The sequence below is a fragment of the Mobula hypostoma genome, chromosome 1 (assembly GCF_963921235.1).
Source record: "Mobula hypostoma chromosome 1, sMobHyp1.1, whole genome shotgun sequence".
NCBI classification, from domain to species: Eukaryota; Metazoa; Chordata; class Chondrichthyes; order Myliobatiformes; family Myliobatidae; genus Mobula; species Mobula hypostoma.
In genome coordinates this window covers 196,652,566-196,675,119 of record NC_086097.1, presented here as the reverse complement: position 1 = coordinate 196,675,119, position 22,554 = coordinate 196,652,566, and the positions used below count along the sequence as shown (strand labels likewise).

Below are 22,554 nucleotides of genomic sequence, written 5' to 3'. Positions count from 1 at the left end.
ACAAGGTTCTTCTGTTTACCTCCCCTTTCTATATCACCCTGCTATAGTGTATTTCCTTGAGGATTGAGATCGTTGTGTCAGAACCCCTGTGTAATGGTGACCTGCAGGGATGAATCTATCTCATTTACTTCCACCAACTACCTTTTGCCACCATGTTCTAGTCTGGTTGCTTGCTCCGATGGCTGAACCCGTTATCCTCTTCTATCACCCAGGCTTTGCTGTTTTAAGTTCCTTTTTGCCTGTGATGTTAAATTTCTAGATTGAATTCATATAATCAAGAGAAGGCACCAGTTCTGTGTAATAAACAGCAGCAAATTCTTTGGCTCATTCGACAGTTCATTTTTGAGTAGACCATTCATATGAAAAGTCCATTGCCAATCAATGGGAGCTTCAGTGCTTTAAAAAAGAACATGGGTGATGCAAAGATTATTGGCAATTTAGAAAGAAGAACTGGATAAATGGCATATGTGTGGAAAAACAAGTGCTACAGTATAGTACTGATGTCATTAAACCTCACTAAAAATATTGCTATCCAGTTGTAAGGCCATAATATACATTTTTTTGAGTGTGATGAGTGGGATGATATAAATAAAGTGGTTTGGATCTGTGAAACTAAGTTGGCCAGTGCAGCTTCATGGATTCTCAGATATTTGGAATAAAAACATGAAGCATTAGATTAGAAAATGTTCAAGGTTTCATATTTCATAATGATATAAAGGAGACCATTCATCCCATCCAGTTCATGCTGGCTCCAAGAATAATCTTATCAATCTTATTCTCCACTTATCTTCCTGTAATTTATTATCTCACACATATTTATTAACATGCCACCCTGATAGCCCATAGCATTTCATTAGCCCTGAAACCGAGCTGTGATTGGTCATGTTTCCTCAATTCAGATACCAATAGAATCTGCACTCAGCCTCTCCCCACTCCACATACTCACAATCCCATCCGTGACCACACTATGATAATTTTGAACTAAAGGCCACCAGTCCTGCTGACTATTGATGTACTAAAGTCAGGCTTGATCTCAGGTAGAACACTTTTGAATACTAAAATGTGTAACACTTGTTTACTTGTGCTGGATCCTCATCAAAGACCCAGTGACCAAAATGGCTATTTGCATCTGCTGCAAAACCAACCTGTTTGGCTACAGTGAAGTGGCAAGCTAATTGTTTGGCAGAATGTGCACATGATTCTTCCTGCACAAATTAGTTTGCATCGTCAAATTTTGTGTTCCCAAAACAAGTTCTAATACTGTTGCTATACTATTAGGCTAACTTTTGAAATGTACCCAGGTTTAGACACTTGATTTGTAAGTTGCTATTTTTCCACATCGGATTTTGACTGAGAAATGTTATTAGATTGACATTCTAACAGTATTCAAAGTTGCATAAGTCCAGTCAGTGTCTCCTCTGTACCCCAATAAAGTTTTCTCCTCAATGTTAGTTGTGGATTAGAAAACCAGTTGTCCTGGTTTTGCGTATTAGTAGGTTGAGTTGATTTCTTTCAAGAGGTATCAATTTAGTTAAAAGCATTAATATAACTATATTTAAAATTCAAAGTAAATTTATTTTCAAAGTACACACATCACCATATACAACCATGAGAATCATTTTCTTGTGGGCATTCATAGGGTATACAAGAAACAGTAGAATCAATGAAAGATTGCACCCAACAGGGTGGACAACCAACCAATGTGCAAAACACAACAAACTGTGTCAATGCAAAAAGAAAACACTAATAATAATAATAATAATAATGAATAAATAAATAACTAACTAACTAATATTGAGAACGTGAAACGAACAATCCTTGATAGTGAGTCCATTGGTTGTGGGAACAGATCAGTGATGGGGCAAGTGAAGTTGAATGACATTATCCCCCGATGGTTGAGAAGTAGTGACTGGGTACTGGGGCATGTACCTTCTTCCTGATGGCAACGGTGAAAGGAGAGCAAGCCCTGGATGGGGGTGCGGGGGAGGTGTTCTTGATGATGGATGCTGCTTTACTGTAACAGCATTCTGCGTAGGTGTGCTCAGTGATGGGGAGGGCTTTACCTGTGATGGACTGGGCTGTAACCACTATTTTTTGTAGGCTTTTCTGTTCACTGGCATTGGTGTTTCCATACCAGGCTGTGATGCAACCTGTCAGTATACTTCCCTCCACACATCTATAGAAGTTTGTCAAAGTTTTATTTGGCATGCCGAATCTATGCAAACTTCTAAGGAAGCAGAGCCGATATGTAATGGACCGAAGACATGAGGTTGCTTTCCAAAAATTGTACCCTGACCTCTTGTGTTTTACTCGGTCTCAAGACCTGAAGGCTACTTATCTGAGCAGATTGCAGATCTCATGGTTCAACCAGGGCTTCTGGTTGGAGAAGACTGAATAATTTTGTGAGAACATACTTGTATACGACTTTTTATAAAGTCTGTGGCATATGCGGTGTATTCATTCAGATCTTTTGATGAGTCCTTGAACATGGCCCAGTTCACGAACTTTGCCATGTTTTGCCAACGCCATCTTGTAGAACCTAGTGGTGGATCTTGTCGCGGGATCACAAAAGATATACCAATGCAAATAAATTAATGTTCTTAATTCAAATTTGTCACTATTTATTTCAATCTATTCATTCAGTCTTATTTACCTATATTTGAAAATGGCAACCATGTGTCATTTGATATTGCCCATAAATTTAACTTAACAAACATTTCTTATTTATTGCTTTGCTGATGGCTGCATTACTCAGCAGTACCATATCTTTGCTGAGACATCTTTTGATTTCAACTTTATTGATTAAGTTGTGTTGTCTTCAAGTAACAAATCTATGTGTTTTTTTGAGATAAACATTTAAATAGAAATTATGGCATCCACGAGCAATTTGAAACGTATATAGCTGCTGTGATACAAATAATTTGAAAGAAAAATTCTTAAACTATTTAGAAAGCTATCAATATACATATGTATCCTTTTCCTAAATGTTTCCAATATCTATTTGGAGCTATTACAGTATATATTTTGTTTCAATCAAAGATATGACAGTGGTACTCTTTGCTGACTTGAGATAGCTTCATTTTCATAAATGGTGCTAGTACTCAGTCTTACTCATGAATTAATGGCAGTTTGTCATGTACAGGAATTATACTCAGTTCTTCCTGGAAAGGGTTAATGCATAAATGTGGTAAAAGAAATTGACACTCATAGTAATGTACAGCTGTTTGAATTTATAGCCAGTCGTGGAATTTAAAATCAGTCTTGGAACTGATTTTATCTTAGACTATTGCTTACTTGATTCAGATTTGGCATTGATGTTAAATCTAGCCTACAGCCAGCTCTGTCACTATGATATTGGAAGAGAATTTGGCCCTCAGATCTGATCTCCTAAAATAGTGGAGAGGACCAGTGTAAATCTGGATGAATAAATTTAATTGACAAGCGTGGACCTCCAGAATTCAAACATTGATGTGGTGACACTGTTCAGGGTGTGATTCAAAGACTCTTTATTGTTTCTGAGGTGTTATACTTTATCTAGCAAACTGTTGTTATACTTCTCTTTCTCTTTGTTGCACATCAAAGGAAAGTAGGTATTGAGCTTGAAATTGCTCTTTCCTGTTTAAAGTCTTTGGGATTACCTTTTGCAGGAGTTGGCAGTGGATCGACTACTGCTTGATTCGTGTTAATTGGGAATTGAGTATTCTAGAAGGAAATGCTGAATTCACTTTAGGTAAAATAAATAAAACCGTAGATGCTGGAAGCTAAACAAATGCAGAAATGCTGGAAGAACTCAGCCAGTCAAACAGTGTCTGTGTAAACAACACACATCAAAGTTGCTGGTAAACGCAGCAGGCCAGGCAGCATCTATTGGAAGAGTTTCAGTCGACGTTTCAGGCCTGACGAAGGGTCTCGGCCTGAAACATCGACTGAAACTCTTACAATAGATGCTGCCTGGCCTGCTGCATTTACCAGCAACTTTGATGTGTGTTGCTTGAATTCCCAGCATCTGCAGAATTCCTGTTGTTGGTGTCTGTGTAAAGATTAATTAGTTAACATTTTGGGCCTCTGAACTTTCCTCAGAATTAAGTCTTAGTTAAGTTTGGTTTAGGTCATTGAGTCCACATTACTACATTAAAGTGGTTGCATAGTTTTTTTTGCATAATCCTACTTAAACATTCTATCTACAAAAGATTATATTTTCTTTATATATCTGAGAAAGCAGTTTCATGAAGCATTCACCTGGCGAATGGGAAGTGTGAAGAGACATTTATTGAGGAACTGGTGCCACAGTGTTTGGGTGTAGTGAAACTGGTAACAACTTGATCTGGTGACAACTATCAGTTTGTGAGACTTGCATTTAATTCTGTGATCAGACAAACTGTGCATACAGATTTCATGGTGTTTACACAGCTCATTCATGGTGGTCTTGTTATCTGTTGAAACTCATGCTTTTCAAGATGCTGAGTGAAAACATTTAACCTTCGTGTAAAGGAAGAAAGGTGATCACTTCTGGTGCTTAAGCAAGATGTCTTTTCTGATGAGGTGTTTCTAATATTATATGACTTGATGAAGTTTGGAATCAAGCTCATGGTATCTGGTTGATTGCTCAATCATGTCTGGAGTATTCAAGTGTACTGTTGATGATTGACTAGATGCCTGGTGCATTAGTTGACACTGGATAGCCATGTCTTTGAGCCAAGGATACTTTATATTCAGTTTCACATTATGCTGGAAATCTGCTTGAATAACCAGTGTGCTTTTGGTTGGTAAGGAGCAGATGGGTTTTCAGAGCACTGTGATATCAGGCCTTTTGATTTATCTTGTTAATCTTCAGCAGTGCACATGCATGCATTTAACGTCACTATAATCTTTGTAACTTTATGGCCAAAGTGTCTGAAGGAAATAAAGATCATATTCTTTAAAATGGAAGTAAAAATCATCAAGCAAGAATTTCATAATCTTCAGCAAAAGCATAAAATGAACAACAATGTACTTCCACGGAGGTGTCCTCATCACAACCTTGATTCAAACAAGGAGTAAAGATTCGAATTACGGAGATGAGAGTGACTGCTCTTGATGAAAGCAGAACTTGACTAGTACGGCATTAAGTATGCCTGGTAAAAATGAAGTCAGTGAGGTCAAGAGGAAATCAATCTACAGGCTGGATCAATACAGTATCTGACACAAAGGAAGATGGTTGTGATTGCTGGAATTAAATCACCTCGGTTCCAGTGCGTCACTGCAAGACAATTCCTCAGTTTCCTATGCTGAGTCACTTCAGCCACTCCTTCAATGAGTTTACTGGATTCTGCAGGGAGCGCTCATGGAGTGAGGTTGTCTCTGGCTTCGCTTCATTCCCGTTATCCTTTTTAACCTATGATCTCCTTGATCTAATTAATTTTATCCACACCAGAAGATTTATTCTATCTTACTGATTCATTGATTTTACTGAATTCTTCGTAAATTGCAACTCTGGAGTTTAAAGAAATGAGTACGAGATCCAAAGCCAAAGATGGGAAAGACTCCGATGGGAACGGAGGAAAAAAGGTGATTCCAAACAAACGGAATCAACTTACGAGGTTATAGTGAAGTGTCTGGAGGAAAAGCTCGAGGAACATCGGCAAAAATTATCCGAAAGTTTATCTGCTCAACTTGAACATCGCCAAAGTTTTAATGAAGACTTAAAATCAATCACGGAATCTTTGAAATCTCTGGATTGCGAAATTCAAAATCATGGAGGTAAAATTTCTGAACTGGATACTAAGTCTCAGAAGACGGATTCAAAAGTTGAGAACTTAGAGAAGAATTTAGCTTCGACTACTGAGCAACTGCAACACCTTAAATCCAAAGTTATCGATCGAGAAGACAAAACTTACGCTTAATTGGCTTACCCGAGGATGTTGAGACTGGAGACCCTGCAATATTCTTTGCTCAACTTTTAAAGGATACGTTCAGTTCAGTTTTTCCCAACGACCCTCCGTTACTTGATCGTGCCCATCGTATACCGTGGATAAAGTCAGCATCGGCTGTATCCAAACTGAGATGAGTTATTCTTCATTTCCATTATGTCAATGTTAAAGAACAGCTTCTCCAGACTGCTCATCAACAAGGGATGATCAAGTATCCCCAGCATTCTTTCAGAATAGTTCAAGATTATAGTCCCGAAGTGATGAAGGAGCGACTGACTTTTAAACCTCTAATGTCGGAATGTTATAAAAAAAATCTTAAACCAGCACTTTTGTATCCTGCACGTCTCAGAATTTCTCTTTCTGATGGATCTCATCATGCCTTCCATTCCATAGCCGACGCTCGTAGCTTTTTGGATGACAACTACCCTTCTGACACAGATATCCTTCTTTAATTAATGCCCCGTGCTTTCTGCACCAGCTTTTTTCTCTGGTGTTTTTCTTTAAAACAAACCTTCTACCACCGTACGATGAAGGTTTTTTATAAGCTCAAGATTTGTGTTTTGTGCTTACTACTATAGTTATTATTCTGTAACCTGTATAGAATACTTATTTCTTGTGAATAACGTCATTTTCCTTTAATTAATTTTTTCTTTAACTTTTTGTTTTTCGTTATTATTACTAATGATTTGATCTGATGATCATTTTTAGTTATATATTTTTTTATTTTTGGTTTCTGTACAATTAAAATGGCGATTTGTCTTTCATTTTGCATAATCTCCTTTGTTCTTTTTGGGACGCCATGTTCCTATGTTTCTTCTCCCCATAATCCCTTTTCTTTTCTGGAAGTGATATTTTACTTACTCATTTATAATTAACTAATCATACATATTGATACTAACTTTTTTTTATTTATATATTTTAGTAATTATACTATGTAGATTATTTTACTATAGTGTTTATTTTTTATATATATTAGTTTTCGGGGGATCATCTATATAATATATATCTTTGGAGTTGCCTCCTGCAGAAATGGGGTTAGAGTTAGTATTAGTTAGTACTTTCTTCAGCCTTCTCTGGCTTAGTTTGGGGTTCTTGGGGTTGGTGGGTGGGGTAGTCTCTTTCTTTTTTAATTTTTTCTATTGGGCTGATTTAGAACTACAAAGATGTCCGCAGTGTCGAGATTTCCGGTTCCTCTCTGATCATGTATTCCTCTTCCAATTTCATGAGTTTACATTATGGTTAACCCTTTACTTACCAAAGGGTTAATCTCAAATTATGGTTCACATTATTAATTTTGTCTCTTGGAATACAAATGGTTTAAACCATCCAATTAAACGGAAAAAGATTTTCAAAGTATTCCAAAGACTGAATGCTCATATTATTTTTGCACAAGAAACTCATGTAAGGAAAGAGGATAATCAATGCTTCTTTAAGTTTTGGAAGGGATAACAATGCCATTCAAATGCTCAAGCCAAAATTAAAGGTTTCAATTTTTATAGATCCCTCAATTACATTTATTCATCAAGACATTATCTCAGATCCTAATGGCAGATTTTTGTTAATCACTGGGGTACTTTTAAAAAAAAGGTTGCTATGGTTAATGTTTACACTCCGAATGTGGATTATCCTGAGTTTTTTAAACACCTATTCACTTCCTTTCCTAACTTGAACAAGTATATGTTGATAATGGGCGGTGATTTTAACTTATGTTTGAATCCCATGTTGGATAGATCCATAGGTAGTCCAGCTTTACTGAATAAATCGGCTACTCTTATTAACTCTTTTATGTTTGATTCTGGGATTTCAGAAATTTGGAGATTTCTACATCCAAACAACAAAGAATTCTCTTTTTTTTCACATGTTCATTGTTCTTATTCCCAAATTGACTATTTTTTTATTGACTCTCGATTAATCCCATCTGTAGTTGATTGTAATTACGACATTATCGCCATCTCAGATCATGCTCCAATGAAACTTTCTATCAAGTTAATGGATACTTCTTCTACTAATAGACAATGGCGATTTAACCATATTTTACTTCAAGACTCAGACTTTGTCAAGTTTATAAAGGATCAGATTGATTTCTTCTTTTCAACTAATACTACGGAAGAAGTTTCCAATGGAACTGTTTGGGACGCTTTTAAAGCTTATATCCGTGGTCAGATTATTTCCTATTCGGCTGGTTTGAAAAGACGTGTTAAGGATGAAATACTTTTGTTGGTTGATAAAATTAAAGGAATTGATAAAAAATATGCTATTTCTCCCAGTAAGGAGCTATATAAACACAGAGTTGAAAATCAATTAATGAGAACTGGAAGTGATTTTTATATTCATAGTGATAAATTGGGTAAATTATTGGCTAATCAATTGAAATTTGATTCGGTTAAACGTCAAATTACTAAGATTCGTAAACACGATGATACTTTCACAGTTGATCATGTTGGGATAAACAAAACCTTTCAAGAATTTTATACCTCTCTATATCACTCGGATTTTCCTCATGATTCCAATTTCATGCATGATTTTCTAGGTAAGTTGAATTTCCCGAAATTATCACCCGAAGATTGTTTATCATTAGAAACTCCCATTACAAAGGAAGAAGTAATATCTGCAATCTCATCATTGAATGCTGGTAAAGCACCCGGTCCGAATGGGTTTACAGTGGAATTTAAAAAATGTTTTTCCTCCATTCTCTCTCCAAGGTTGTCTAGAATATTCAAAGAAGCAATCAGTTTAGGTAAATTACCACAATCGTTTTACGAAGCCTCTATTTCCTTAATCCTTAAAAAGAATAAAGATCCTACTGATTGTGCATCATATAGACCGATATCTCTTTTGAATGTAGGTTCAAAAATTTTTTCAAAAATTCTAGCAACTAGGTTAGAGAAGGTATTACCTCAAATTATATCTATGGATCAAACCGGATTTATTAAAAATCGTCATTCATCCTTTAATATTAGGAGGTTAATGAATATTGTTTATATTCTCTCACTTACTACCCCGGAATGTATTATCTCATTAGATGCTGAGAAAGCCTTTGACAGAGTCGAATGGCCTTATTTATTTAATGTTCTTGAGAAATTTAATTTTAGTCTGACATTTATATCTTGGATTAAATTGTTATATTACTCCCTGGTAGCCTTGGTTTGTACTAATAATCATAGATCTCCTTTTCATCGTCTTTTTCGTGGTACTAGGCAAGGAAGTCCTCTTAGTCCTTTACTATTTAATATCGCCCTTGAACCTTTAGCAATTGCTATCCATGACTCACCCAATATTTTTGGTATTACCCGTGGAAACGAAACACATAAATTATCACTATATGCAGATGATTTGTTGTTATACATCTCCAATCCGGAGAAGTCAATTCCTGCTATTCTAGGTTTGTTGGCTCAATTTAGTAATTTTTCTAGTTACAAATTGAATGTTAATAAGAGTGAATTATTCCCCCTAAATAAGCAGGTACCTATTTATGGACATTTACCATTTAAATTGGTTACTGATTCATTTATATATTTAGGGTTAACAATTACGAAAAAGTATAAATATTTATTTAAAGCTAATTTTTTACCTTTAATTGATCAGATTAAACTTTTGTTTACCAAATGGTCACCAATCTCTTTGTCTTTGACTGGTCGGATTAATGCTATTAAGATGATTATTTTGCCCAAATTTTTATATGTATTTCAATCGGTTTCAATTTTTATCCCAAAATCTTTTTTTGATAATGTAGACTCAAAAATTTCCTCATATATATGGCAGAACAAAAATCCTAGGTTAGGTAAAAGGTATTTACAGAAACCCAAAAAGGAGGGGGGGCTTGCCCTCCCGAATTTCAGAATCTATTATTGGGCAATTAATATTCGATATTTAAAATTTTGGTTACGAGATTTGGATGTATCTTTAAATCCACAGTGGGTAAATCTTGAATGTAATTCATTACAAGGGTTTTCCTTGGGTTTGGTTTTAGGAACTTCGCTTCCTTTTACTTCTTCCAAATTGTATAAACTAATGAATAATCCAATAGTTAAGCATACTTTACGTATATGGTTTCTATTTCGAAGATTTTTTGGGTTTAATCAATTTATTTTAGCAAGTCCTATTATATCTAATTTCCTTTTTCAACCTTCCACTATGGATCAAGCTTACTTTGATTGGAAAACCAAAGGTATAATACGTTTTCGTGATTTATTTCTGGACAATTGTTTCATGTCTTTTGATCAGCTTTCTAGTAAATATAACTTACCCAGATCTCACTTTTTTTAGATATCTGCAGATTAGAAACTTTTTAATTACTGTTTCTCCTAATTTTCCACACGCATATCCAATGGATATTTTGGAAAAAATTTTTGATTTAAATCTCTCTCAGAAAAGTGTTGTAGCAATTATATATAATATAATTATGAATTTATGTCCTGATGTTACCAATAAAATTAAAGCTGACTGGGAAAGTGAACTTAACATTATTATACCGATTGAAAAATGGGAAAAAATTCTTCAGTTGGTGAATTCATCCTCTATATGTGCTAAACATGTGTTGATACAGTTTAAAGTAGTGCACAGGGCCCATATGTCCAAAGATAAACTATCTCGTTATTACTCTTATATTAATCCAATACGTGATAGGTGTCATTCCGAGATAGCTTCTTTAACTCACATGTTTTGGTCATGTCCTTTGTTGAAAAAATATTGGAAAGACATTTTTGACATTATTTCAACGGTTTTGAATATAGACTTACAACCTCATCCAATTACTGCTAGCTTTGGATTACCAATGATAGATTCAAATTATCTAACCTCTTCAGCACGTAGGATGATTGCATTTCTTACTCTAATGGCTAGAAGATCCATTTTGCTGAATTGGAAAGAGATTAACCCTCCTACAGTATTTCATTGGTTTTCACAAACTATGGTATGTTTGAACTTGGAAAAAATTAGAAGTGCGGTTTATGACCCTTCCATTAGATTTGAAAAAACTTGGAGGCCATTCATTCAGCATTTTCATTTGATGTAATTTGACCATTTCCAAACTTGTTTTATTTCTCTGTACTGTTGGTTGAGAGGAATGGAGTCATCGACACTAAGGTTTTCTTCTTTCCCATTTTCAAGTTGTTAGTATTGCCCAAGTCTTTTAGTTTAGTTGACTAATTCTGTTTAGTTTTTTTTTGGGATGGGGTTTGTTTTTTTTTCTCTTTTTTTTCTTTTTCATGATTTTTCTTCCAGGTTTTTTTTGCTTTGTATTATTCATTATTATTCTACACGATTAGGAGCTTTGTCAATTTTTACTATTTGGTTTTACAATTACTCATTTTAAATGTAACAATGTATCTCCTACTACTTGTATTTTTGCTGTGTTATGTTTTCATTCTATGAAATTAATAAAAAGATTGAAAAAAAAGAAAAGAGAAAAAGAGTTTACTTCCATCGGAAGGTCAGAATTGTGGATTGTCACGTGAAGATTACAAGTTGTTCAATTCTGTTTGCAGTTTCTCAGAAAATGCAACAGTCTTTGCCTGCTTGACAACTTTTGGGTATTTGCAAGTAACTGGCAAGAACACTTGTGTGAAAAGCGTCAGGTATAGGGCCTCCTGAGGTTACGACAGGGATCTGCTCCTGTGAACTGTTTGTAACCTCAACAATTCGCAAGTCAGAAATGCTGTTGCATACTGAGCAGTCTGCAGCACTGCAGCAGCCGATAAATCCATTCCACTGGTCTCCCAAGCGCTCATTCATAGGTACAAATTGTAAATGAGTTGGGCCTTTATAAACTGGTGAGGACCTGTAGTGACCTTTCCAACATGAGAGCCTTGCTACAGTCTCTTGACAGTCAAAGACATTAGCAATGCTGACTCTCCTATTATCAACCTCCTGATAGTCATTGTTGATCAGAACCTCCATTGCACAAGCATCATAAATACTATGGCTGCAATCAAGTCAAAGCAACACACACACAATGCTGGAAGAACTCAGCAGGTCAGTCAGCATCTACGGAAATGAATAAACAAGTCAACCTTTCAGGCCGAAACCCTTCTTCAGGACTGAGAAGGAAGGGGAATGACACCAGAATAAAAAGGTGAGGGGAGGAGAAAGAGTCTAGCTAAAAGGTGATGGGTGAAGTCAGGTGGGTGGAGAAGGTCAAGGGCTGGAAAAGAAGGAATCTGATAGGAGAGGAGAGTGGACCAAAGGAGAAAGGGAAGGAGGAGGGGACCCAGGGGAAGTGATAGGCACATGAGCAGAGGTAAAAGGTCAGAGTGGGGAAGAGAGAAAGGGCAGGGGAATTTTGTTTCAAAAATGAGAAATCGATATTCATGCCATCAATTTGAAAGGTCTCAAGTCAGAGGCAGGGTTTACAGTTGGAGCTAACTTTCCTTCTGACGTCCCAAAGCACCCTGCTTTCTATAAAGCACCAGTCAGGAATATAATGGAATATTTCCTACCTGACTGAATGAGTTCAGTTCCAACAACACTCAAGAAACTGAACACCATCCAGAACAAAGTCGCCTATTTGAATTGGATGCTTTACAAAAATAACTAAGAATGGTATGCCGAGAATGACCAAAAGATCGAGCGATGAATTAAAAACAAATGTTAGGCATTTGTGGAGACTTACCATTGCTTTAAGGAAAAGGAACAGTGCCTTTTAAATACAGAAGCCCAGCAGAAAGTCCTTAACCTAAAGAATAAATGCTGGATGGAAATGGAGTTGCGAGTTATGGCGCATGTAGGGTGTACAAGGACCACCAAGATCATTTATGGGCCAAAATATGCATGGCCCCATCCCAAAAAGAGTGAAATTTTAGATAAATTTGTAAGGTACAGAGACGTTGTTAACATCCATTTTGAGTACCTACTGCAACTCTGCCCTTGATGTGATGTCAACAAATTTTGGACAATGGATTCTCAAGAATCAAGATTGTTTAACGTCATTTCCTGTAAACAAGTGTAAAGGAGAATGAAATAATTGTTTCTTCAGATCCGATGCAGCACATAAAACACAGCAAGATAAAGAACACAATAATTTAAAAAACAATAAATAAAATTACATAAGGTAGCTTATATACATTGGATGTTCTAAGCACAAGAGTGTCAGTAGATAAGGTGACTGACAGGAAATGCTGAAGTACTGGTGGGGTGGGTTATGTGGTTAGAGGTGTTGATCAGCCTTTGGGACACAAAGCTGAAAGCTAAAATAAAGCTCTTAAATTAAATTGAACTAAGTGTGTCAGTCTAATGGCATTTATGTGAAATGTCTTTTTGGTCTCACAAACCTTGAATGATCTACACAATTTTAGATAATCTGTGATTTATTTGTTGCTAATCTCCAGGTGTCACACATACAGCATTTTTTTCCAAAATAAAATTCGAGAATTCTTGCTGATCATTTGCTTCATTTCCATGTTTTCATTTGGATATTAAATAATTTCAGATGTGATTTATTAAAGTTTCTAATTAATTTTGAGGGAAGCTGCAATAGCAAAGCCTGAGTAATGTATAACCTTTAGATAACTATTTACATTGTAGTGCTTGTGTGATATTTGGCAATTTTTTAATGTTGTAGTTGCATATAATTTTAAATTAAGTGTATATGTATGGAACTTTTCTTTCTCTAAAGAAGTTCAGAGTATCTTAATCAGACAAAACCATGAACTGTTCTCCATACAATTTAATGGTGGCCACAAGAGGATTGCTTTGTTTGAATATAGTACTGCATGATTGCTTCCAGCGGGATTTTTTTTGTTTAGGGTTTTGGCTGAAAGTATCCTAAAAATTGTCACTTATCATGTCAATTCTTCAGGGCCGTCATTAGTTCTCCTCCATTGTTCTTTTAGGTCACCTGCTATTTGATTATATTGCTTTATATTTTGATTTATTTTGCATATCAAGTTATTTGTGACCCACAAATGACATACTTTTGCTTTTGGCTTTCTTCCAATGTCTCTCACTCTTTAACAGTCTGCTTACACATGCCTAAAACAGACTTGATCTTAGAGATGGCTGAACCAAGTGAAATCCATCTCATTCTGTCCTTGTGAGAAATTTCAGTGATTGCACTGGAGTGCAGAGGAGATTCATCAGGATGTTGCCTGGATTGGAGACCTTAGTTATGAAGAAAGCTCAGGTAGACTTGACTTGTTTTTTTTCCTGGGATGAAGGAGACTGAGGGGTGTCGTTTAGGAACTATATATGATTATGAGAGGCATAGATGTGGTGTATAGGCAGAATTGCTTTCCCATGGCAGGGGTATCAAAAACATGAGGAATACATTTAATGTGAAAGAATGGAGTTTTAAAGGAGATCTGATGGGTAAGATTTTCATTCAGAGAGTGGTTGATATCTGAAACTTGCTGCCAGAGGAGGTGGTGGAATCAGATACAATAGGAGGTATTTAGGTAGGCATTTAAGGTAAGGTATAAAATGTTACAGCTCTGGTTGAGGCAAATGGGATTAGTGTAGATGAATAAAACTGATTAGTGTGGGTATGATGGGCCAAAGGCAGTTTTTTATGCTGAAAAATCCTGTCACTCTGATTGTGTGGCACACTTTCCTTGTGATAGAATTATTTATTCCAGACTGCTTCAAAATAAAGTTTGGCTGTGAAGCTATTTCATGGGGGTTAGTAAATATTGTGGGCATGTTATGTTGGCAATGGAGGGAAGCGACACTTGTCAGTGCGTATTCAGATTGTGTTGGCTGTTGACGCAAATGTATTTCACTGTAGGTTTCAATGTACATACAACAAATAAAGCTAATCTTTTAATTCTTTTGTTTTAGTGCTTTTTTTAGTTAAAGGAAATTTTTGTACATCCAAAAATACTGATCTCAATTTGGTTATGCTGACTCAGCAGTCAGATAAATCATTGCCTCAGTCTTACCTGGGTTCAATGCCAAGGTCACGGCATTCCAGGATGTACTGGGACATCTGGGTGCAATGAATAAAGTCCCACCTATGAAACTGCTAAGAAATTAATAGTTATAGAGTAATGGTGCCAACTTTGTTGTTTGTTAAGTCTGCCAGGCTTTGGAGTACTTCTGATATTCCAAAAGATTCAAATGTCATTATTTTAAAAAGTTACAGAATGAACTCTTGACCTTGCAATCTACCTCATTATTGTCCTTGCACTTTATTGTCTAACCAAAGTAGATTTTCTCTGTAACTGTCTGAGAACACTGTATTCTGCAATCTGTTTTTGTTTTCTCATTGTACTACCTTTGTCTCTATGTTTTGAAATTATTTTCCTTGATGGTATACAATACTCAGTTTCCCCCCTGTATTTTGGTTCATGTGTCAATAATAAACCGATTAAAATGGAATTAAGAGTCCTCGTGCAAGACTCCCAGAAGGTTAATTCACAGGTTGAGTCTGTGGTAAAGAAGGCAAATGCAATGTTGGCATTTATTTCACAGGAAATAGAATATAAAAACGAGATAATGCTGAGGTTTTATAAGACACTAGTCAGGCTGCACTTGGAGTATTGTCAACAGTTTTATGATTATGAAGACACGTAGTCCTCTTTTATTGTCATTTAGTAATGCATGCATTAAGAAATGATACAATATTTCCTCCGGTGTGATATCACAAAACACAGGACAAACCAAGACTGAAAAAACTGACAAAACCACGTAATTATAACATATAGTTACAACAGTACACAATACCATAACTTGATGAAGAAGTCCGTGAGCACAGTAAAGTTCAAAGTTTCTCAAATGTCCCACATGTCACGCTGACAGGAGAAGAAGGAAAAACTCTCCCTGCCATGCTGACCACAATCCGACTCTGAGTCATTGGAAAACTTCGAGCTCTGATCAGCTCTCCGACACCGAGTACTGAGCGCCATCTCTGTCCGAACGATTCAACCTCCTTCTCGGTCGCCAAAAGCAGGCAAGGCTGGGGATTTTGAGGCCTACCCTCCAAAAGATTCACGACCACACAGTAATGACAGTAGCGAATGGGCGTTTCAGAAATTTCTCCAGATGTTCCTCTGTGCTTTCACATCCATTCTCCATCAAATTAGAATTGTCCATGGCCCCTATTTAACAGATACGATATCATTTTTCACCAGAGGGCTGCACACGTGCGGTGCGCTGCCATCTTCTCCTCCTGACAGTTTTGGGCCCCTTATTTCAAAAAGGATATATTGTCGTTGGAGAGAGTCCAGAGGAGATTCACAGGGATGAATCTGGGAATGAAGGGGTTAACATATGAGGAGCGTTTAGCAGCTTTGGGCCTGTACTCACTGGAATTTAGAAGAATGCGGAGGGACCTCATTAAGGCCTATCGAACGTTGAAAGGACTAGATAAGGTGGATATGAGAGGATATTTCCTATGGTGGGGGTGTCCAGAACAAAAGGGCAGGGGTGACCTTCTAGAACAGAAGTAAGAAGGATCTTTTTTAGCCAAAGAGTGGTGAATCTGTGGAATGCTGTGCCACAGACTGCGGGGGACGCCAAGTCCTTTGGTATGTTCAAAGCGGAAGTTGATAGATTCCTGATTGGTCAGGGCATCAAGGGATATGATGGGAGGGCAGGTGTATAGGGTTGAATGAGATCTGGGATTAGCCATGATGAAATGGTGGAGTAGAGTCGATGGGCTGAATGGTCTAATTCTGCTCCTATGTCTTAAGGTCTTTATTCTTACATTTCTTCTCTTATCTTTAAAATCTGCATTGAATTGAGTGGTGTCTAGATCCTGCAACTGATCTGATCTGAATCTCACAAATTTCTGCCCTGCTGTTAGACCTATGTATGAGTGTACTGACAGATTCACTGTCAAAAATATGTAAGTGAATTTAAATATTTGGATTTGATTACTGCATATGCTGAAGTTTTGAAATTTCAGTCATGAACTTCCAGAATTTATCAGTAAAACTTATGGAGACTGCCTGATGTAAATATTTCAGAATCAGAATCAGATTTATTATCATGCATGTAACGTGAAATTTGTTAACTTAGCAGCAGCAGTCCAATGCAGTACATAATATAGAAAAAAAAACAAAATATAATAATAATAAATAAATAAATCAACTACAATACATGTATATTGAATAGATTAAAAATTATGCAAAAAACAGAAATAATATATATTAAAAAGTGAGATAGCGTCCAAGCTTGAATATCCATTTAGGAATCGGATGGCAGAGGGGATGAAGCTGTTCCTGAATCGCTGAGTGTGTGCCTTCAGGCTTCTATACCTCCCACCTGATAGTAACAGTGAGAAAAGGGCATGCCCTGGGTGCTGGGTGCTGAAATATTTCCAGTATTTGCTGCTTTTGTTTCAGATTTCCAAAGCCTAATGTATGTATTTGGATTAGTTTTAGGCATTGTCTCAGTGCAGCTTTAAAATAGCTCTTCTGCTATATGGAGGTTTTCAGTATTGAGCTTATCACTCTGCATCCGAAGAGCAATTAGCATTGAGTCTAACGATGACAGTTTGCAACCACAAGTTTTTAATTCACTTGTTAAAAAGCACTGATAATTATCAAGGATGGTCAGCATTCCTTTTCTGAGGAAGGCAAGATACTTAATACTTTAAGTCAACAGCCAGGGTCTGCTGAATATTTCTAATGTTCTCTGTTTTCATTTCAGATTTTCACCATAAGTAGTATATTTTTGAACACAGTAGATTCCGATTATTTGGGACAGATCAGGATCAGAGTATTTTGGGCCAATTAAGTGGCTGCCCCAATTAGCTAAATTTTCATGGAAATAGTTAAAAAGGTATAAAATAAGACAAACTACTGTTTAACTGAGTAATAATTTATGTATTTAAATGAAACACAGAACAAATTAGAATCTACCAATACCACCACAATATGATAATACTGTGAGATATTTCCTAATAGCTATCAATGGAGGAATTCACCCGGTATACGCTGCCATGTTCTTTTACTACTACCACTACATTGACTCAGGCTTAGGGGGCCGGCATCAGGCAAAATGTTCTTTTCATTACTGTAAATGAACAAAATTAGCGCAGATACCTAGTGTAGATAATGGTCTGCCTTCATACAATGCTTTCAATGACTGCATTCTCCAAATCTTCACTTTCATTGTAACTTTCAAGATGATTGTCGATACCTTCAAGTCCTTCATAATTCTTAACTTGTCGAAGTAGTGAAATTGTCTCATTTTCACTCCTGGCCGTTTCTGGCATCTCCAAGTCTGAATGCTTGAAACTACAGTGAGCCAAGCAGTTCTGAATTGTCTTCCTGCTTATTCTCACCAACTATCAGTGACAAAAATTACTGTTTTTTGAACACAAACATAAACAGACTCTTTAAAAACTGTTTGCTCTGAGTATGGTGTAGTGTAGACACTAATGGCCTGATAAGTACACACTACTGACACTAGTTAGAAGCTGTTTGGCAACAGCCCCCATCCCAATTAAGTGGCATAGTGTCCCAGTAAACAAAAGGAATCCCAGCTATTTTCTTGATGAGTTTTTATTCTTTAAGAGTTGTCCCAAGTAGGCAGCTGCTCTGTTTAACCAAGGGCTCAATGAACTGAAATCCACTATGTATGGTATTCTGAAAACAGGTCAATTTCTGATGTTATTCTTTAATCAATGGGAAGTAATTATAAACTAAATAATTACATTAAAAGAGTATAAGCACTAATGTGCTGGAAGGTTGCAATATGCTAGTAGGGCATTATAAAATTTTCAGAAGATGCACTGCATTTTGGAACCAAGGAATGCTTGATGAAACATTTTGGCTGACTTCCAGCATCCTTGCTGCAGTTTCTATTTAAAGTAGAACAAAGTGTGTTTTGATGAACATTTGCCCATCGCTCTTTGTGTAACCTTTTGTTCTTTTTCAACATGCTCATGGCTGCATTGGTTGGTGAAACTCAATGTCGGTAATGGGCACCCTGCTCCAGCACAGTGAGTACTGGTCTATGACAGACATTCCAGATAGAGTTAATAAACAACTAATCCTTTGTGCTCTGTATATTCAATATATTTTTTTATTTTAAAAACTAATCTCCCATTTCAATTCCACATGGCATAATGCCAATTGTCATTCGCTGCCCCATAAGTACAGTGCCTTGGAAGGAAGAATAATGATTGTATTAGAAATGCATTCTTACATCTGCCGAACCTATGAGTCAGTGCAGCCTTTTGAGGTTATAGTAACATTTTAAAAACACTGTAGTAGTAGAATCTTGGCAGAGAATCATGTTTTTGATGTAAAGTAGACCTCCCTTGAATCCGATGTAAAGTATGTTTGCTCCAGTCTAAGAAGCTTAAAGAAAGAGAGATGGAATTAGTGATTAAAAAATGGGGAAGTGCAGGAGAGGGAATGGATCGTGCCAGTGTGAGGGTGGAGTGAATACACTGGGAATGCGAGAAAGAAAATGCAAAAAAAGGCAAATAAATACATTCTCCCTGCAATCCTTGCCCTTACTAAGGATTACCTTATTGTTGGATACTATACTACTTATTTCCTACTACCAAAGAGACAGAGAAAAACAATAAAGAAGCCAGGAAAAAGAAAATAAAATGAGGAAAGAGAAAAGGAAAGAAATAGTAATCAGTTGAACATACAGATTGAATTTAGGTTAATAAAAACTATATTCTTTGACTTACTGTGGATGATGTGGTAGATGATCCAACAGTTTTCTTTTTACCAGCTTTTGAGAAGTTTTACATTGGTTGTCAGCTAATAAATTGCCATTGTAACCTTCTGAAGATAGGTATAATCTGGAACCGATCTTTGCTCCTTCCTTGCTCAGAACCTCATTGCATTCTTTGCTGTACACTATTGGGAATCTGCATCTTAGATCAGTTTTTAAAGCAAGTTTGTTTATTCCATCTATGCCAACTCCCTTGCACTGTTACCACACTCCCTAGTATTCTGCCTTGTGATTTGCCTAGGCAGCTCCTGTTTGTTACATTGTTAGTATCTGCCTTAATGTTCAATGTGATCCTTTAGACTCCAGCTGCTGCAGAGGTTAGTTACTGATAGAAATTGGGTAAATATTTTCCTGTGAAGTAGAAAGACTGAATCATCAAGGTCTAGCACTGCAGATAAACTTGCTAGGGCAGGAGATCAAGTGGCTTTGCTTGGCAGTCGAAAATTAGAATCTGAAAGTAGTGTCCACCTATGTGCATTGCAGTTGCCCTTTTGCACTGGTAAGTGTTTAAAGGAAATGCAAATTAAATTGAATTTAAGGAGGCAATCTTGAATGTTGGATTAATTTAGTACTAAAGTGCAATGCAGAGATTTCACACAAAACAAGATCTATGATTTTAAAGGGAAGTGATCAGCCACACAGTACTTTTACACAGATTCCTCTGTTAAAGTTGATTGTAGTGCAATAGAATAGGGTCATTATGTCAATAAAGCAATCCAACTCCTATTGTGACATTTTTGCTGATCCTGGTTTCACTGGGAAGCAGGGGTCAGGAAGGACAGATGATGGATAGAGACACCAGCCTCTGTCTCTGCAGGAAGTCAGTGAAGGATGGTATCCTCTGTTTCCTCAGAGGTATTGTTGGTTTGTCTTGTTGACTGTAAGTGACAAGTTTAACTTGAAGAAGAAACATAAGGTCATTATAGACCAGTATCAAAAGAGATGGAATGAATTATCTTTAAGTCAACTACTCCATTATGATGCTGAAATGTTTAAACTCCATAATATTCCTTTGTAAATTTACATAGTAAGTTTGTAAATGATCGCTTTGCAATGTTAATTCCAGGCAGATTATGAATACTTCTTACAAATCTGGTATGATTTAATTATATTTTAAACATTTTGGTTGTGATATTATTTTTGTTTGACTGCTTGCCATATATTGTCAGGATAATAACAGGTTTCAACTTGTTCAGTCAAGATGGACTGTATAAGTGAACGGCAAAAAAGAACATTCAATGTAAAGCTAATTGTCTGGGTGAGACATTCTTCTACTCTAGAATTTAGTGTTCCAGCCAGAATCAATTCAGGTGCTTTTAACTTCAAGGCTCTAACCAATCCCTTAACTGTAACTGGAAAGATGTTTTCCAAATGATTAGTTTCCTGTGGGCCAATAGTTTAAACAGATATCTCCTCATTGCATTCAAAACCTTATTATGCATGTTTGTAGAGGAATTTAATACTCTTCTGGTATGGTGAAGATATTTAGGGGGTAATGCAGAATTTTTGTAAGTCTAGTGGTGTCATTATTTTATGTTCTCATTGGTGTGAACCTATTTCATGGGCACTGCTGAGGAGAAATGTGTTATAGTCTGTCATCCTCCTCAGTCTAAATAAACTGCTGTGCAGCTGGGTGTTAAACTTGCTAACCAGCAGACCTCAGATAATCAGGATGCACAACTGCTCTTCCCTCCCCATCATCCTCAGCACGGATGCCCCCCTTTGCTGTACACTCCACAAGATTGGATGGCTAAACACCCAAGTAACCACATTATTAAGCTTGCTGTTGATAACAGTGGTGGGGTCATTACCAACAACGATGGCATGGCCTACAGTGAGGAGTGGAAGAGTTTGAGGCATGGTGGCAGGCAAATAGTGTCTTCCTCAATATCAACAACACGAAGTTGATGGTTATGGACTTTAGCAGAACTCACGTCACTCACACCCGTCTTTTCATCAGCGAGCAGTTTCATACACCTGGGAATGCACATCTCGCACAATCTCTCATGATCCCAGAACATATTCTACACAATCAGGAAAGCTCACCATGCCTCTGCTTTCTGAGGAGGGTGAAGAGAAATGGATGTTGCACATCTGTACTCATGTCGTTCTATTAATGCGCAGTAGAGAGCATCCTAACAAATTGCATCACTGCATGTACAGAAACTGCATTGTGGTGGACAGATATGCTCTACAACAGGTTGTCAAACTGCCCAAAGTATCACCAGCACCAACCTGGCCACCAGCTGGGACATGTATACAGAAGGGTGCTGGAAAAGGGCCAGCAATGTCATGAAGGATCCCATACACCCTGCTCATGAACTGTTGGGCCCACCTCTGTCAGGGAGGAAGTTACATAACGTCCATGCCAGGGCCATCAGACTCAAAAACAGTTACCTTCCCCAGGTAGGACGACTGATTAGCATCTCCACCCACTAACCCCCCTCCCCACGTCCTCATCCACCACTACTTTATCATTTCCTTTTAGTCACCTTATGTACAGACACTGCTGTGCCTCGCAGAAGTTTGTGGACATATAATCCATCTGTGTATAGAAACTATTTTATGTATTATATTTATTGTGGCTTTTGAAAATTGTTATTGTGTTCTTTATTGTTACTTTGGTGATACTTTGGATCAAAAGTAACAATTATTTCATTCTCCTTTACACTTGTGTACTGGAAATGATATTAAACAATCTTGAATCTTGAATGTATTGTTACTTTTCACATTTGACTAAGTAGTATTCAGTTCTCCGCTAAGGTCCAAAGGTGATTATATCCTGTGGCCATGTACATGATAGCTGTGTTAATCTTCAAAACTGGAAGAAGGAAATCTGATTAAAATCTCATGAGGAAACTTCTCAATTGACCTCGGGGATGACCAGTGGAAGACAATGTAGCACTGTTTGTAATATTCATTTTTATGAGTAATGGAAGAAGGATAGACCTGGATTCATATGGTCCCTTTCACATCCTTTTCAGGACATTCCAATGTCCAAATACTTTGG

The 22,554-nt window shown here is 36.9% G+C and overlaps 1 protein-coding gene across 8 annotated transcripts in view; it reads left to right on the top strand.

Moving 5' to 3' along the window:
* greb1l (GREB1 like retinoic acid receptor coactivator) overlaps nucleotides 1–22,554 on the top strand; it is a 293,936-nt gene that overhangs the window by 53,602 nt on the left and 217,780 nt on the right. Inside the window, exon 1 of one of the 8 annotated variants that reach the window (XM_063062685.1) lies at nucleotides 18,486–18,792. The exons of the other annotated variants lie outside the window; for them this stretch is intronic. The gene's annotated coding sequence lies outside the window, so the exon portion shown is untranslated. Of the gene's footprint in view, nucleotides 1–18,485; nucleotides 18,793–22,554 lie in introns of those variants that run through there. 8 annotated transcript variants of the gene reach the window in all.